This window comes from Pseudorasbora parva, chromosome 19, assembly GCF_024679245.1.
Source record: "Pseudorasbora parva isolate DD20220531a chromosome 19, ASM2467924v1, whole genome shotgun sequence".
Lineage (NCBI taxonomy): Eukaryota > Metazoa > Chordata > Actinopteri > Cypriniformes > Gobionidae > Pseudorasbora > Pseudorasbora parva.
Genome location: NC_090190.1, coordinates 12,237,979 through 12,255,757, shown reverse-complemented (window position 1 = coordinate 12,255,757; position 17,779 = coordinate 12,237,979). Strand labels below are relative to the sequence as shown.

Below are 17,779 nucleotides of genomic sequence, written 5' to 3'. Positions count from 1 at the left end.
CTGACCCGTCGAGGCATGGACTCCACTACACCTGAAGGTGTGCTGTGATATCTGTCAAGATGTTAGCAGCAGATCCTTTAAGTCCTGTAAGTTGTGAGGTGGGGCCTCCATAGTTCAGACTTGTTTGTTCAGGACATCCCACAGATGCTCGATTGGATTGAGATCTGGGGAATTTAGAGGCCAAGTCAACTCAAACTCGTTGTTGTGGTCCTCAAACCATTCCTGAAGCATTTTAGCTTTGCGGTAGGGCGCATTATCCTGAGGCAACAGCCACCAGGGAATAAGGGTGTACATGGTCTGCAACAATAGATAGGTGGCGTGTGTCAAAGTAACATCCACATGGATGGCAGGACCCAAGGTTTCCCAGCTGAACAAACTCTGATGCACTGTGTATTCTGACACCTTTCTATCAGAACCAGCATTAACTTCTTGAGTAATTTAACAACCATAAAAATGGTTTCAAAGTTACAACATGGACTCAATTTATTTATTTTTTGCATGGAGTGCCTCTGCTACTATCACACAGACTGATATCTTCGCCCATTTAACATCCTGCCAAGCGTCGTATCTAGTTGAAAATAGCCCAACTTTTAAAAATGTATCTTGAAATGCCTACTTTCTCTTCCATTCGTTAGAGCATTATCTAGTGCTTTTAGGATTTTCTTGATCGCTAAGAAATGCTGCAAAAAAGGCTCAGGTGAACCTGAAATCAGTCTTTTTATTACAGGGATTAAAAAAGATTAGTTGACTAGTCAACTTTTACAAATATTTTTGCACATCCCTAGTTGCAACAGAAATGCTACATAAGCAGAGGGCATGTCGCTTGGAAATAGATTGCCGCTATCTAATCCTCTAAAGACAACAGTTTATTTCTCACGTAATGCCCCAGAGATAAATGATACACGGCTTCCTTGCTGCTATCTGCAATCTGTGCTGTGGAGTCCTACTCTTGAATACTGATCGAAGATCTGTGCTTCTGGGAGTTGAGGGATGTGATGTCATTCCAGTTTTATGCCTTATGGAATACCGCAGGTGGTTAGTGAAAGAAAGCAAACAATAAGTCTAGCAGCAGATAACAGCGTGTGCTGTACGCTCACAAGCTCAATGCTGATCTGAGAGCAGCTCTAATGAGGAGCATCTTTATTTAAAGAGCACACTCACTGTACACCCACACCTCAGCCTTTGTGTTGTCTTGTTACTCGGGTTTCCATAGCGGTCCATTCTGTGTTGTGAGCGTCTGAAGGGAGTGGAGCTGCAAGATGACAAGAGTTGCAGTAGTATGAGTGTGACTACTAGAGTAAATGCACCTGAGTGCATCTGTATGTGGAACATGTTCGCTCGTCGCTTAGTTCACGGCTTCAGGACAGGACAGGAATTCAAGAAAGTGTGTCCTATTGGCGACTGTGTACAGGCTGCTGGCTCTGTATTATTGAGTAACGTGTGTGTGTGTGTGTGTCCGTAGGCTGTGCTGGAGGCCTGCACTGAGACTACAAACCGTGTTGGGATTGTAACAACTCCAATGGGCCGCAACACTCACTAAAACACTGGAGGCAACTGAATGAGGTATGACTACAGGACACACACACACACACACACACACACACACACACACACACACACACTTACCTTTTGATAGCCATGACCTTTAATACAGCATTTTACTACTTGTGCAGGGGCATTATCTGGAGCGCAATTGTAAAAATAACTCTTGCTTAAGCTGTGTCCTACTCACCCGTCAAATCAGGCCCTGATTGGTGGAGCAATAATACCGGTCTGCCTAGCAACAGAGCTGTTTACCAAACAACACAGCTGGGGCTGAATGCCGCGCTTTCACGTAAAACACCTCAAGGAAAAAGCTAGCTAGCGTAAACCGCTTGGGACAACACAGCTTTAATGATTCATGCTGGATGCATGGTCGGTCGCAGGCGTACTGTAACACGCAGGTTTATTGTGGCATGCTCACACTCTGACATGTGCACGTGCAGTGGGTTCGGACGTCAGTTAAGCATCTCATTAAGAAATAATACACGTGTTCGTGTGAGATATGTGTGTATATGTGAACAAGCCCGTGTTCTCAAGAGTGTAGGCATGCCACGGTCTAATCTAATTCAAGTGCATGACATGGCAGATGTCGAACAGACATTTCTGTTCTGTTGTTTGTATGGTCACACAGACAGATTTTAGGTAGATTTGTGAATGAATCCCATAAGCGCCCCCTCTTGGAATATATATTAAAGTGCAAAAATGTCATTTTGAAATGTGGTGGTGCTGTTTCTATATAATGTTTATGTATATTTTATACATTTATTAAATATATATGATAGTTGATTTCACATAAATTTTTTTATTATTATTAACTTTTATCATTAGAATAAAAAAAGATTTATTAACACTATATATATATATATATATATATATATATATATATATATATATATATATATATATATATATATATATATATATATATATATATATATATATAATATAACTTTTAAATGCAATTATTCTTTTATATATTTGTATTTATTTTTTATTTTTTAATTATTATTACTATTAGACGGTAAACCTGAAATGCATATATCCGATTTTGGTCAACATTATAGAAGGTCTGAGACTATTTTCTTTTAAACCTTCACATAAACAGAAAGTTTGAGGATTTTAAATACATTTTAAACAAATTTATTATACAATGTGTATAGGATTCTTCATGTTTATTTTTCAGTTGAGTTTTTCACTGCTTATAATATAATTTATAAAATGATGTATTAAATTAGAGTAAACGTAAAATAGCTGCGTAAAATGTCTATTAATCATTGACCTTACTGAAACTGACATAAAGGCAACTACCAAAATCATTCCGTCACATAATCTTAAAATGGTCAAATATAAGCCAATTAATTAGCCTGGTCAATATACCGGAGCATGACTACACAGAAAATCAGGATACGAGAGACACACATGCAGTGCTAGCTCACGGACAGGTCTGTTTTGAGGGTAATTAATAGAGACGCATGGAAATGAGTACTTCATGAGCGAAGGCACTCTTTTCTGTGTCTGTTTTTCTCTCTGTCTCACTCACTGCATTTTTCATCTTAGACAGCTCCGCTATGCCGATGGCTACTTTAACCAATCGTGAGCTTTTAGAGTAAAAGCTCTCATCCTGTTAAAGGTCACTGGCCTCTTAGTCTGCGTGGTGAAGCATAGCAGTTCATCACACTCACACCGCTGTGTTTTACCCTGCTCTTTCTAATGCTTTCTGAACGTCCTAATCTTCCGTTAAGTGGCAAAGGTGGGGTTCGGCAATGGTTTTTCCTGTTTGTTAGTTCTCAAAAGAAAATAGCCTAGAGAGAAATGGATGACACATTGATGCTGAGAGCACATTGGAGTCCATTTATATAGTGGGATGTGATTATAAAAAGATGGAGGATCTGCAAGATCAAAGCACGATGTGCTTATGTACCTTGACCAGGTGGGGACATGTTTGATTCAGTTCATTTTGTCATGGCCACAAGATATTAATTCTTGAGAATGTCAGAATAACTCGCAGGAACTGTAAAAAATATATCGACGTAGTGTCTGTGACGTCACCTGTAGGATTGTGAAGAGAGTTTTTGAAGTCTTAAAGTCGGCCGTTGCCATCTTTGGCAGCGCGTCACCGTATATCGCTCCCGGATAACTGATAATGAGCAAAGAGACGGGACGTGGCTGGATCTGATGTGATGTGATGAATAACAGACAGAAGACAAACGGCAACCTTCCACCTGTCACTCAAGTGGCCACGCCCTTAATTATGCAGAACTTAAAGGCTTAATATGTTTTAAACTAATGAGTTGTATAAAAAAAAAATTATTATCCCCCCCCGTGATAAGAAGTCGTGGCCTTGAGAAAATTAAGAAATTATTTTATTAACATGTTGCATATTACATTGTATCGCACACGATGGTGCCTATAGACAGCAAGCATTCGAATGAAGTTTATCAATAAATGTTAAAACAATATGCCTTATAAAACATTGTATCACATTTTATAAATGATTTAAATTATTGTAATATTACGTAAAAAAAATAAATGTTGTCTCCAATTGCAAATTTTCTAGTGACTGATCACATCTAAATTTTACAGTTGGCCAAATTTAATTTCTGTGAATTAAACTGTATTTTTAAAGGTGTATTTATCACATATCACATTTAACAGTTTTAAATTCACCATTCATATATGTTCATTTTTTTAAATTAATATTTTTGAATCATAATAATTATCATTATTAGGCTATGCTTTTTATTATGAGAAGTGTATTTGTTGTCTGTTTGTTACCATAAGAACATATAATTCTCTCAAAATATGAAGTTGTGGCCAATAGAAAAAGATAATCGATTACATCGCGTGGACATTACATAATGATGTCGTCATCTCGACAAAATGATCTCCTGGCTACGACTTATTATCAAGCATGTCCCTTCCCAGTCACCATACTTATGAGGGATAGCCAATGTTGACATCATTTGTTCATACATATTTTACCTTATTTGATTTAAAATTTCTGTGGATTTCTTCTTTTTACTCTTAAAAATAACGTTTCTTTGTTGGCATCCATGGTACCATGAAGAACCTTTAATATCCCGGGAACCTTTAAATTTCACAAAAAGTTCTTTTTAGTGAAAAAAGGTTTGTTTGATTTTTAAAATGTTTTTACACTAAGAAAAAAAGTTTTAAAAAGGTTTATTACTTCTATAGCATTGCTCCGCTTTCTTTAGGGTAATGTTGCTGTTTGAGCATGTAAAAGGTCCGCAAAGTTACAAAGCACAAAGTCCATTCCAAAGGGAATTATTCTCTATATCATTAAGCACTGATTCTGAACTCCCTGAAACGTCTCAATTCTAGCCTTGAGGTTTCTTCCTGGAAGAAATATTGCTCATTTAAATAATCCCCACCCAAGACATGCGCAATAAAGGGGTCGAGGCCTGGTTTAGTTGCATTAGCAGTGTGTTGTAACTCAGTTATGGTAAAGGGCGTAACATCTCCGAAACACGCTCAAAGCAGTTGACCAATCAATGCACACAGGTCCACCCGACTAATCAGAGCACCCATGTGAAAAATGCTTTTTGAACAATCAAGCATGAAAACCTATTCTAGTATACCGCAAAATCAAGTCTTTGTAAAAGGCATAATATGGCCTCTTTAAGAGTGTTTGGACCCCATTGACTTTCATTGTATAGACAAAATAAGCACTGCGACATCTTTCAAAAAGTCTTCTTTTGTGTTCCACAGATACATGTTTGGAGTGACATTTTTGGGTCAGCTCTGCTAGTCATCTGTGATCTTTTATCCTCCTAACTTTTTTGTCAGGTGTGTGTCCTACACACATGACTCGTTTGAAGTTTGGGAGCTACCTAGCCGTATGCTTGCTTAGTGTGTGTGTGTGTGTGTGTGTTTGAGAGAGTTTGGTGAGGACAGCATTGCTATTCTTGGCTGTTGGGGGAAGTCTTGGCTCCCGGGCGCATGGGAAAAGTGTTCTTGGCAGGAGTAGCGGTGGCATTCCATTGTGCCTGAGTCCCTCTCCCCCTCAGCACTTAAAACTGTGTCCTTTCACACTGTGATCTCAGCGGAGCGCTTTCTAGAAAGAGGGAGAAAAAATAAATTGCTAGCATAAACACAAAAGCACCTCACAATCACAGCTACCTTTCCACCCGCACTCACTGAGGTGTCCGTTCGCACCTGTTTGCATGCTTTTCATTTCTTAATTTTAAACATTCACACTCAGATATGTATCGTATATCTATTTTCCATCTTTGTCATTTAAACAGTTTTGAATGGCTCAAGTTTCAGAATAACACAAACCTTATCCACGGCTGTCAGAAACCTGTCTCTCAGCACATTAGCCCTCATTCGTTGGAGCTGCTTGGAAGTCAAAGGTTCTGGAACAATGCAAGAACGGTAGAGAAATAAACATTCAGCTCTCTGACACGCTGTGATATTACCCTCCCAGAAATGAACTCAAAACTCTTTGGAACTTAGGAAACGGCCGGGATGACCAGCTAACTGACACAATTTGATGATATTACACATTTTTGATTGGCAGTCACTTGTTTTTGACCCCAAAAAATTATTTAGAATTTATAGGGGTTATTTTGACTGCATAGTTTGATTTGCAGGTGTAGTTTATATATTTAAGGTCATATATTGTTTAGGTTTTTTTCAAACTGGTGTGTATGTGCGTGCGTGCATACTTGTTTGTATTACATTGTGGAGTCCAAAGCCCCTTTCACACTGCAATTCCGGCAAATACACGGATAATGCGACCCGGCATTTGTTCCCGCCGGGTCACTAGATTTGGTCCATTCACACTGCCAGCGAAATACCGTAATATGTGCACTTTTCACACACAACCCGTAACGGTCCCGGGTCGAGTTGACACGTGACATCCTGATGTGACGTATAACGGCGAGCGATCTCAGCTTCAGCGCGGATAGTAAGGAGCTCCGTGGTCTCGACTTGTGTCCAGTTTGCGCACATTTCTGCTTGTTTAATTTTAGTTTCTTTTGTATACGAACACTCTCTGCGTTTAAAACACCGATGAGCTCTTCTGGCACTGCAGGGTTGTATTATTGAAAAAAACAAGCTCTAGGAGTCGCACGATAACTACGTACACGTTGCGGCATTAGTTTCGGCTTTTGTTCACACAGCGCTCGTCCCGGGTCGAATACCGCAATATTACTAGGTCCCCGACCCGGGTCGAATTCGGTAATCAATCCCGGGACGTGGTTGCTTTCACACAGAAGGCGACCCGGCAATGGTCCGGGAATATTGCGGGTCCGACGTGCAGTGTGAAAGGGGCTCAAATGTCCCCACAATGTAATATAAACCTGATATCAACTACATTGTGGGGACCAGCCAGCAGTCCCCACAATGTAAATGGATTCATAAGCATAGTAAATTGTTTTTTAGAAAATGTAAAAATGCAGAATGTTTCCTGTGATGGGTTTAGGAGCAGGGTAGTGTAGAGAATGTAAAATCCATTATGCCTATGGAAAGTCCCCACATCTCATAAAAAAACTAAGTGTATGTGAGTGAGTCTATGGTTCCCTACCTGCTAAACCTTTTGTCATCCAAAATCCTTGTCCTTGTTGTGACATTTTTGTTACAATGTTGTGAGAATATGAAGTTTGTACAGTATAAAACTCCACCAAACATGAAAACTCAACGAGTATGTGTGCGTGCGTGCGTGCATGCGTGTTTAGGTATTCTCTAGGACAAAATGTAAATGAGGACAAAAACTAAATCATACTACTACATGCAGAAAAAAAAAAAAAAAAAAAAAAAAAATATATATATATATATATATATATATATATATATATATATATATATATATATATATATATATATATATATATAGTTTTGTAATGAGATTTGAGCTAAAGGACATTATTTTTTATTTCTGATTTTAAATCATAGAAATATATATTATATAATGCTCCTTGTTTTATTTTTTTATTGTTTTAGCCAATATGATATATTGAATTGTTCATGCATTTACATTTAGATTAGCTGTGCTGTCATTTAATGCTCACTTAAAATAAATCTTTAAAAACGCTAATAATTTAATATAATATGATTGACTAAATTTAATCTTCAGTAAATCTCAATATTAATATCAATTCTTCATACTGTTCATTATAATTTAGTGATGCCAGGTTTTAGATTTGAGTGCAACTTATTTGATTTATTTAGATTTATTGAATCAGTCTTTACCTTATTTAAGTATGAAGCTGTACAATTATGGATAGAAATAATTATGACTGCAGAGTAAACTGACTTGTCTTAAAATAACTTTGATACTCAACAATACACTAATGCTCACTCTAATAATACATTAATTCTAAATACACACACATTTATCCTTTATCCACATTAACAACCTTTTACACTGAATGGCCTTTAGAACACAAATGGCCTTTAGGGACTTAAGAGCATACGTGTTTGCTTTTGCCTTTTTAATCACCAAAGTGGTTCATTTAAGCGGTGTCTGAAACCAAACAACTGTTGCTCTTATTCTCAGGTGGCAGAGGTCTTATGTCTGACAGACTGGGTCAAGAGGTCAGACTGTTACTGCTGAAAATCTAGACGTCAGATGCAAACAGTGTGAATTAAGAGCATGCATTCACAAATGGTTTTTACAAGGATTAACATTCCATCACACTTGACATAAATGCTGATGTTATCTTTAAACTCTTTAGTTACTTGTTACCAGCCTGGATGATTTTTGACTGCGGCTCATTCTTGGAAACCAGTCGTATGTTATATTATACCTCCAAACAAGCTCCAGCAGGCCAGGGATTTGGTGGCATGTGTGAAAGGTGACCCGCTGACCCTCTGCCAGTGTGCACAAGCTTTGAGGTCAGAGGTGGGGAGCTCTAAGCAGAAGACATACAATTCATATGTAGCATCAAGTTTCATTACAAACTGATCCTCTGCATAAAACCAACTTTGTTAGGATAGAAACATGCAGACTCATAGAGGTTATTTCAAAAAACCCTGTCCTTTGAAAACACGTTCAAGGAGAGCCAAGTTATGAATGTGAAGTAATATTCTGAGAAGTGTTGCTGCTATTAGCTTCCATTTATATCCAGGTCGACCTCAATCCTGATGTATTGAGTGTACGTTTGACATTTGCTGGAGTTTTGTCTTCCTGATTACTCACAATGAATAATCGTCTATACTCTGCTTTGTAACCCACATCACAGGGCATGTTTAAGCAACAAAAAAAAAAAAAAAATGACATTGGTGGGGCTAACAGAAAAAACATGAAATGTGTTTTATGAGCTCCAAGAATTAAAGCTTGTGTATTTGTTCGGCTTGAACATAAAATCCAAGCACCGCCAGGGGTCTTTCATTGCGGCTGTATTTATCATTACAGTCTCTTTCTCGTTCTCTCCGTTCGCACCAGGTCGTGTGATTCTCATGCTATCGAGTTTGGTGCTGTTTTCGGGTTTAGGTGGCCTGTGTGGAGAGCTGGCCCATCATGCTCATTTCTCACCCTCTGTTTATTACCTCAGTGTTATCTAAATGTTTAATTGGTCATGAAGGAATGATCACAGGACTGCTAAGAGAGCATTCACAGGATTGGAGATATCCCTCTGTTTAGTCTGCATAGAAAGATCACAGCACATTGTTTTTCGATTTTGACCTGACCAGCAATCTGGTTTTCTGTGTCAATTATTCTTCTGATGACCCTTATGTCCTTTATATATATTTACATTTTTTTTTGTTACCAAAATGTCAAACCAAATGACATTTGTTTTAAAGAAAGATAACTTAAGCACAATTTACAAGCAAAATGTATCACAAAAATAAGTTTTTTGAAAACCTAAAATAATGATAACAATATGAGGTACAATTTGGGTAATCACCTTTACATTTACATTTTACATTTAATCATTTAGCAGACGCTTTTATCCAAAGCGACTTACAAAAAAGGGGAGAGTAATAGAAGCAACGAAACAGACAAGGCCAACAACCTGTAAGAGCTGTAAGAAATCTCAATTAATTAGCACAGTACACAATATTTTTATTTTATTTATTTTTTTATAGACATCTACAACAAAAACTCACGTACGCAAAATGCCGAACACTGGATTTTGATAGCTATGATAACAACCCATTAGGACTAAGGCTGTTGCCCCAGCTGTTGTCGTTAATGCAGATTCAGTGGCCCAATGGGTTGGTTTTGTATGGCATTCTAGCTAAACGCGCAGCAATAGCCATCTACAACAAAAACTCACGTACGCAAAATACAGAACACTGGATTCTGATAGTTATGATAACTATGTAACATACCCGCCTGAAGGCACATCCGGATGAGAGACGTAGATATGATCCAGGAGTGTGCGCTTTTTGGTCGTTGCTGCGGTGATCAGTAAGTGCTATTCTGTATTGGTCAAGTGCAATTGGAAAAGATGTGTCTTAAGATGTTTTTTAAAAATGGCTACAGACTCGGCAGCACGAATAGAGATCGGCAGGCCATTCCACCAGGTGGGAACGGTCCAGGAAAATGTCCGTGAGAGCGATTTCATGCCTCTTTGGGATGGAACCACGAGGCGCCGCTCGCTCGCAGAACGCAAGCTTCTGGAGGGTGTGTAAGTCTGAGCAAGTGAGTTTAGGTATATTGGTGCAGAGCCAGTGGTTGTTTTGTAGGCGAGAACTAGTGCCTTGAATTTGATGCGAGCAGCCATTGGCAACCAGTGCAGTTTGATGAAGAGAGGCGTAACATGCGCTCTCTTCGGCTCATTAAAGACCACTCTCGCCGCTGCATTCTGGATCAGCTGCAAGGGTTTGATAGTGCATGCTGGAAGCCCAGCCAGAAGAGCATTACAATAGTCCAGTCTGGAGAGAACAAGAGCTTGAACCAGGAGTTGTGCAGCCTGTTCTGATAGGAAGGGTCTGATCTTTCTAATGTTGTATAAAGCAAATCTGCAGGACCGGGCTGTTGCAGTAATGTGGTCAGTGAAGTTTAACTGGTCATCAATCACAACTCCAAGGTTTCTGGCTGTCCTTGATGGAGATATGGTCGATGAACCAAGCTGAATGGAGAAATTTTGATGAATTTTTGGTTGTTATGGCGCCACTTTATATTAGGTGGCCTTAACTACTATGTACTTGCATCAAAATGTAAGTACAATGTAATTATTGTGTTCATATTGTATTACAAAACCCGTTTGCTGATATTGAGGAGGATACGGATAAAGTTAGGGACATGTGGGGTGGTGTGGGTTAGGTATAAGGGAAGTGTCAGAAATTAGTTCCAGATGTAATTACATGCAGGCGTTTTTTAAAATGGAAGTATAATCTAAAAACATGTATGTACATAATAAGTACATTGTATTAAATTATTAATTAAAATGTAAGCACATAGTAGTTTAGGCCACCTAATATAAAGTAGGTCTGTTTTTATTGTCTTTCAAAAAACTGAATAGCAACAAACACATTTCCTGAACACAAGGTCAACGTGTGCAATTTGACATAAGGTTGAAATATAGTAACTATTTATAAGAAAAATGCAATGCTGAAAAATGTAACTAATAACAATCCCTCAAATGATCACATATATTTGACACCAGTGACTCAGTAATGATTTGTAATGTTTTTTTAAAAAATGGATTACGGTCTAAGATATGCTTATATTAAAAGTAGAATAAAGCAGATTTTTTTTAAATGAAAGACAATAAAAGAGTAGACTGGGTAAACCCAGCCTGATCTGCCGGCAATTTGATTTCGCCCTGCAACTCAGTCTGGAAACCTGTACATTCATTTCTACTGCTTCTGTCACACTTTTGCGGGAACTAATCACAGACTGGCTTATTCACCTGGCGCTATTGGTGAGTTTAACACGATGATAGATATAGAAACGATGGGTCGTTGCCCATTTATCACGCCTCTTGTGGTCTGATTGGTTGAAGGACTATCCAATTGCATATAGAGTCATTTGAATATTGCTCGTTGATGACACCTCTTGTGCAGTAGAAAACACAAGAGCAGACAGAGCAGACTCCCCAGACCAGTGTTCCATCTTAAATTGAGCTTGGTCTGGTGATAGCCAGACAAATAAAAGTGCAAAATGGTTAAAAAATATAGTTGCATTATATATATATATATATATATATATATATATATATATATATATATATATATATATATATATATATATATATATATATATATATATATATATATATGGTATGTTGTTGTTATGCATTGACATTCATAAATTAACATTTTTAATACATTTTTGTGACCCAGACCTCATGTGTACAGGACATCAGCCAATCTGTGCTGTGTGGGCAGACGTGAGTATTGTTATGGATCACAGCAGTGCCCTCAAACCGGCCCTTCAGTCTTTCTTAGTTTGCCCGGCACCGCTGAGCCACGGAAGAGCCAAACAAGGTCACACCAAACACAATTGCACGTCATCCCATTTTGCCACAATTCAAAGAGCCTCCATCCTGAGTCCTGTGGCCCTGCTCTCTCAGGAATATAAAGACTTCTCTGCGTGGTTCACAGTGTGTGAATGGCTTTGAACAGGGCCTCATGCTGTGATTCGCTGCATAGTTTGTGTGTGTGTGTGTGTGTTTTCGTTGGAGGTCCACTTTTATGTTCTGTCTTTGCGGATCCAGCATGATGCAGCTGTATGCCGGGGTCGGTTTTCTCAGCAGTACAGGCGTGATAATGGGCTGTAGCTCTGAGGTTTGTGTTGCTGTACGGCTGCATGTGTCATGCTGCTACATGGGTTGGTGGTCTTTTATGCAAAAGGATGGTGGGTGGAGGTGCATTGAAGCAGAAAGCTCTTACAGTGTGGACACAAACTAAAGGTGTTTATTTATTGTTTGATTAAAGGGTAACTAAACCCCTGTTCACAGCCTAACTCCGCCCACTGGCAATATTTGAAAAATGCTGAAAAAGTAGGCAGAGCCCAGCGGAGACAGAGAGGACGAGACGAGGGCGGGGCTGAGCGGGGGGGGCATGCACCTGAGACCCGCAGTGACGGATTGATTGACAGCTGTCAGACTCGCAAAGATGGATAGTGACTGGAGTGAGGACAGTAGCTTTGCAACAGAGCGGTCATCTAAAGTAGAGGACTTTTCTCCACCACCTTCACCTGAAGTGGAGGAGGGTGAAATGTCCGTAGATTATTATGCTCAGCTATGATGTTGTGCTACTTTTGACGACGTCCACTCGCTTTAGCCTCCTCACCCACAGGATTTGCTGGATATATTTACTTCTTTCTGAATGAAATCAGTATAATCCTACACCTTTTGCTGTATATTTGAAGGCGCAACCCCAAACACAACACGTTTTCATCATAGTTTCAACTTTAATCAACAGCAATGTTCTTAACTCTGTAACTGTTTACAGTAGCCGGCTGATCTCTTCAGTTTGTCAGTAGAAGCCGCTCCCGTTCTGCAACCCGGAAGTATCTTGGTGCCGATTGTTTCCAAACATTCTGAAATGCCCTATATACACCAGCACGTCACGGTATTGTTGTTCATTACCACGGCAACCATTTGCGTGTCAGGGTGGCAAAATATCACAAGAAAAGCTTAACATGTACTAACAACTGCATTATTTATCTGTATTTTCTTCATTGGGATGTTGAAAGCAAGTGACGAGAATATTTCATTCATAATGTTTCTATTTCATGTAACACACTCATACTGGACTAAAGCTGTTCTTATCATGTGATCACGGGAAAACATTTCTAAGGGCGTGGTGAGCTCGTGCCAGGGGCATGGTAGTGAGCCGTTGGAAGTACCGTCCTACGTCATGATGCACCACAACGTCCAATAGGAAAATTCGACTGCAGTAGCAGTAGTTCAACCTCAAGAGGGCAGCACTAAGATGTTTTTACACCATATATTATAGAATTAAAACACTTTATACCCAAATGTCAAAACATTTACTCGAATCAATCAACAGCATTAATGAAGCCCCAGTCTTGCAGATCATTAACTAAAAAAAGTTGGTTTAGGGTTTAGTTACCCTTTAAAGGTGCACTATGTAGGATTTTTGCAGTAAAATATCCAAAAACCACTAGGCCAGTGTTATATATTTTGTACAGCTGAGTTCTTACAATATCCCAAATGTTTCCAACTGTTTGTAAATTGAGAAAATTGTTATTTTAACCAAGGAGCCAGGACGTCTGAGGGAGTCACCTATCAATTACGTCATATCTGCGTTACCCTCGGTTTCCTGTTTTATTTGGCTGAAACGCTTTACTCTTAGCAGTGTGAACAAGTGTCACAGCAGCCGCCGAGCGAACGCACAGAGTAAGGTCATAACATAATTTTAAACACACTTAAATGTATCTAATATGGTGAACAGAGCTGCGTTACCTCATACTCATGACAGGAAAAGCGGAAATGGCGCCGGCGACTGTGTCCCTTCATAATAAAAGTCCCTCTGCTCGCGAGCCGTGTGTCGCGTTTCAATCACTCCAGCGGCCTCACTCAGCTCCCTCAACATTCGGTCCTGCTCTGCTTCATACTACAGTAACATTAATCACATCCATGAACATGATTTCTGCCCGAGTCCTGTCCCGATTTTTTTTCCACCGGCTGTGAGGTGAAGACCATATGTCCCAATATTCTGAGCTCAAACTTGGCATCATCAAACTACTCCTTTGTTTTGAATAGACGCCCTCTAGCGGACAGAAAAATTACATAGTGCAGCTTTAAATAATAATTTTATTATGAATATGTATTATTTTATAAATTAAATTGTGTAATTTATACTTTTTCCAGAAGTTGAGTTGGTATTTTCCATTATTTTATTTTAGAATTAAGTTATTTTAGAATTTATTTGATCTAATTTATTGCAGTTTATTGTCATTTTTTTAAATTGATAGCTAAATAATCTGATTGTAATATGCCACTCATTATACTTAATAGTAATCGTAATATGCTGCTCATAATACCTAATCATGAATTTTTAATGTTATTTTTTAAGCTTTCAAAATGTATTAATTTTAAAAATTAATTAAATTTTATCTCAAAACTATATTTTTTAAATTAATACTTTTTAAAATCCTGATCATAATAATAAATGGTAATCAACATTTGCTGCTCACAGTAATAACAATAATGTACTGCCTGTAATACCTAATAATTAACATTTATTTTTTAATGAATTGTAATCACTTCTCAATTTTTTATCACCACATTGTATTTTAAGAATAAAATATTTTATGATTAAAAATGTATTGCTGAATTGTTTTAATGGATAGGAGCTCATAAGCAGCTTGTTATATGGTGTTCATAATACCTAATAATAATAGTAATAGAATACTTATAGATAAAAGTATGCTTTGCATTGCTTTCTTTTGATTAATTTATATTTATTAGTGCTTTAAATTACCTTTTAATATGTTCATGTGACTTGACTCATTAAACCTCCTGAACCCAGTCTCCTCTCTGTCTGAGCGTGTTGTTCTGCCTCTTATTTTTCACAAGCGTGTGTATCTTTGGGCTCTATTTGTCAGTACGTCTGCATGTTCTCAGTGAGCGTGTGTACACACTCCTGTGGGATTATCGAGTAATAGAGGGGCTTAGCAGTGCTTTGCCTCGCCGTAATCCGTCACACACACACTGATACACACTTCGCATAGTGGCGGATTTAGGATCGCCTGTGAATGGAGTGGAGGCGAGAAGGACACATCAAGCAGTAGCGGCGGACAAGACACAGAGGCACCGGGAACTGTTTGCGCTGAGGACAAACAAATGCATGAAATCGATTTGAGGTCGAAACCAGATTCCGGCATACGTCTGCAATTATGTGCATCTAATCTGCACTTTTCGAACTCAATTGAAGCTTTGGCTCTGTGGTGCTGTCTCTGAGGAGAAAGGAGAGCTATTCATTTCTGTGACTCAGATTTAGAGGTCATTCAGTGCTAGTATTATTTCAGAATGACAAAGCACCGTGGCAATGTCACTTCCGATCGGACACGGTCATTAATACTGTCATCATAGATGTCATTCATGTACTATCAATATATATACTATACTGACAAAGGTTTTGGGACGCCTGCCTTTACATGCACATGAACTTTAATGACATCCCATACTTAAAGGTGGAGTAAGTTTTATTTCAAAACCGTTTTACAAAACGGACGAGTCCAATAACAAACTTGTCAGCAGGTAAGGGACGTGTCTACTATTGATGGTGAGAGGAGTGCACATCGTTATTCAAAAAACACTAGTCACACAGGACGGACATTAGCCGAGAACTAATATATGCTGGCTTTTGCTTGAATATACTTGTGTGTCATGTTCGCTTGTTTGTCATTTGCGATTGTATTGTCGCTCACATGATAAAGACTCGTTCATTTCCACACCGCATGGAGCATCTAAATCTCCTCACTGTCTGTTTCAAAATGTGTCCGACAAGTAAGACACTATACTACTAATATATGTTTGTTCCTTCTTTTCATGATCTATATAACCCTTATCCGGTCATAATTGTAGTATGTCGTTATCTGGACTGCCGTGCCCGTGTTCTACCGAGTTGTTCATGAGAACGGCTTGTGTTTTTGTGATCGCTATAACTGTAATCTGGTCATAATTGTAATATTCATGTAATATGCTTTTTCATTTAATACACGACTTGGATTAGTAACGCACAGATTCTGCCATAGTTGTTGTCTGGGTTACTTATGTGTGGGGCGGAGCTATTAAAATAGGACCCTTTTAGGGGTAGGGCCGTGTTTGTTTTGGTACCAGAAATCACTTACCCCACCTTTAATTTGTAGGATTTAATATAGAGTTGGCCCACCCTTCAGGTTCAACTCTTCTGAGAAGGCTTTCTACAAGGTTTAGGAGTGTGTATATGGGAATTTTTGAAGTGCATTTGTGTGATCAGCACATTTTGATATTGGACAAGAAGGCCTGACTCGCAATCTCTGCTCTTATTTCTTCCCAAAGGTGTTCTATCAGGTTGAGGTCAGGCCAGTCAAGTTCCTCAACACCAAACTCTCTTATTCATGTCTTTATGGACCTTGGTTTGTGCACTGGTGCGCAGTCATGTTGGAACAGGAAGGGGCCATCCCCAGACTGTTCCCACAACGCTGGGAGTATGAAATTGTCAAAAATGTTGTTGATGCATTAAGAGTTTTTATTTTTACTGGGACTAAGAGGCCAAGCCCAACTCCTGAAAATCGACCCCCCCCCCCCCCCCCCCCCCTCCAACTAACTTTACACTTGGCACAATGCAGTCAGGCAAGTACCGTTCTCCTGGTAACTGCCAGACCCAGAGTCGTCCATCAGATTGACAGACAGAGAAGCATGATTTGTCACTTCAGAGAACGTCTCCACTCTAGAGACCAGTAGAGACCATCCGATGCTTTGCATTGCACTTGTTGATGTAAGGCTTGGATGCAGCTGCTCAGCCATGGAAACCCATTTCATTAAGCTCTCTACACAATGTTCTTTAGCTGAAGGCCACAGTGTCTGGAGGTCTGTAGTTCTGTTGTCTCGGCAGATAGTTGTTGACGTCTGTGTTGACCTCGCTCTGATTTTACGTGGCCTCACACTTCCTGACTGAGTTGTTGTTGTTCCCAATTGCTTCCCCTTTGTTTTAATACCACTAACTGTTGACCGTAGAATATTTAGTAATGAGGACATTTCACAAATGGGTTTATTGCACAGGTGGCATCCTATCACAGTACCACACTTGAATTCACTAAGGACCTCAGAGTGACCATACTCAGCAAAAAAGAAATGTCCTCTTACTTTCAACTGCTTTTATTTCCAGCAAATATCTTAATGTGTAAATATTTATATGAACATAAAAGATTCAACAACTGAGACAACTGATTTTGCTTGAATTTGGCATTTGATTTTTTTTTTACTGGCATTTGGCAAACAGAAATAGAATAATGAGTCTTTGAAAGAAGGGGTTTAGGGGTTAAGTACTATAGTGCATCTCCTTCTCATGGACTTTAGCATATTTGCCTGCTCTTGCTGTGAGATGTTACTCCACTCTTCCACCAAGACACTTGCAATTTCTCAAACATGTCCGGGGGGACATATGGTTACATTTGGTTTGGCACTGGTAGGATGATCAGCTGTCCTTCCTGTCTCCTTGCAGTTGTTACAGACTTTGCAGTTTATTACTTTGGCCACATCTGCAGTCCACATGCCTCCCTAAAGCAGGTCTATAGCATGTGATCAGGGACCCTAGGCATCTTTTCTCCTAGAAAGAGAAAAATATATCTTTAGTGTCCTAAGTT

At 39.0% G+C, this 17,779-nt stretch overlaps 1 protein-coding gene across 2 annotated transcripts in view; it reads left to right on the top strand.

The window, feature by feature from the left end:
* The window catches only part of atxn1a (ataxin 1a), a 130,972-nt gene that overhangs the window by 86,152 nt on the left and 27,041 nt on the right, over positions 1-17,779 (top strand). For both annotated transcript variants that reach the window (XM_067426713.1, XM_067426712.1), the window contains one exon: positions 1,463-1,563. The gene's annotated coding sequence lies outside the window, so the exon portion shown is untranslated. The remainder of the gene's footprint in view (positions 1-1,462; positions 1,564-17,779) is intronic.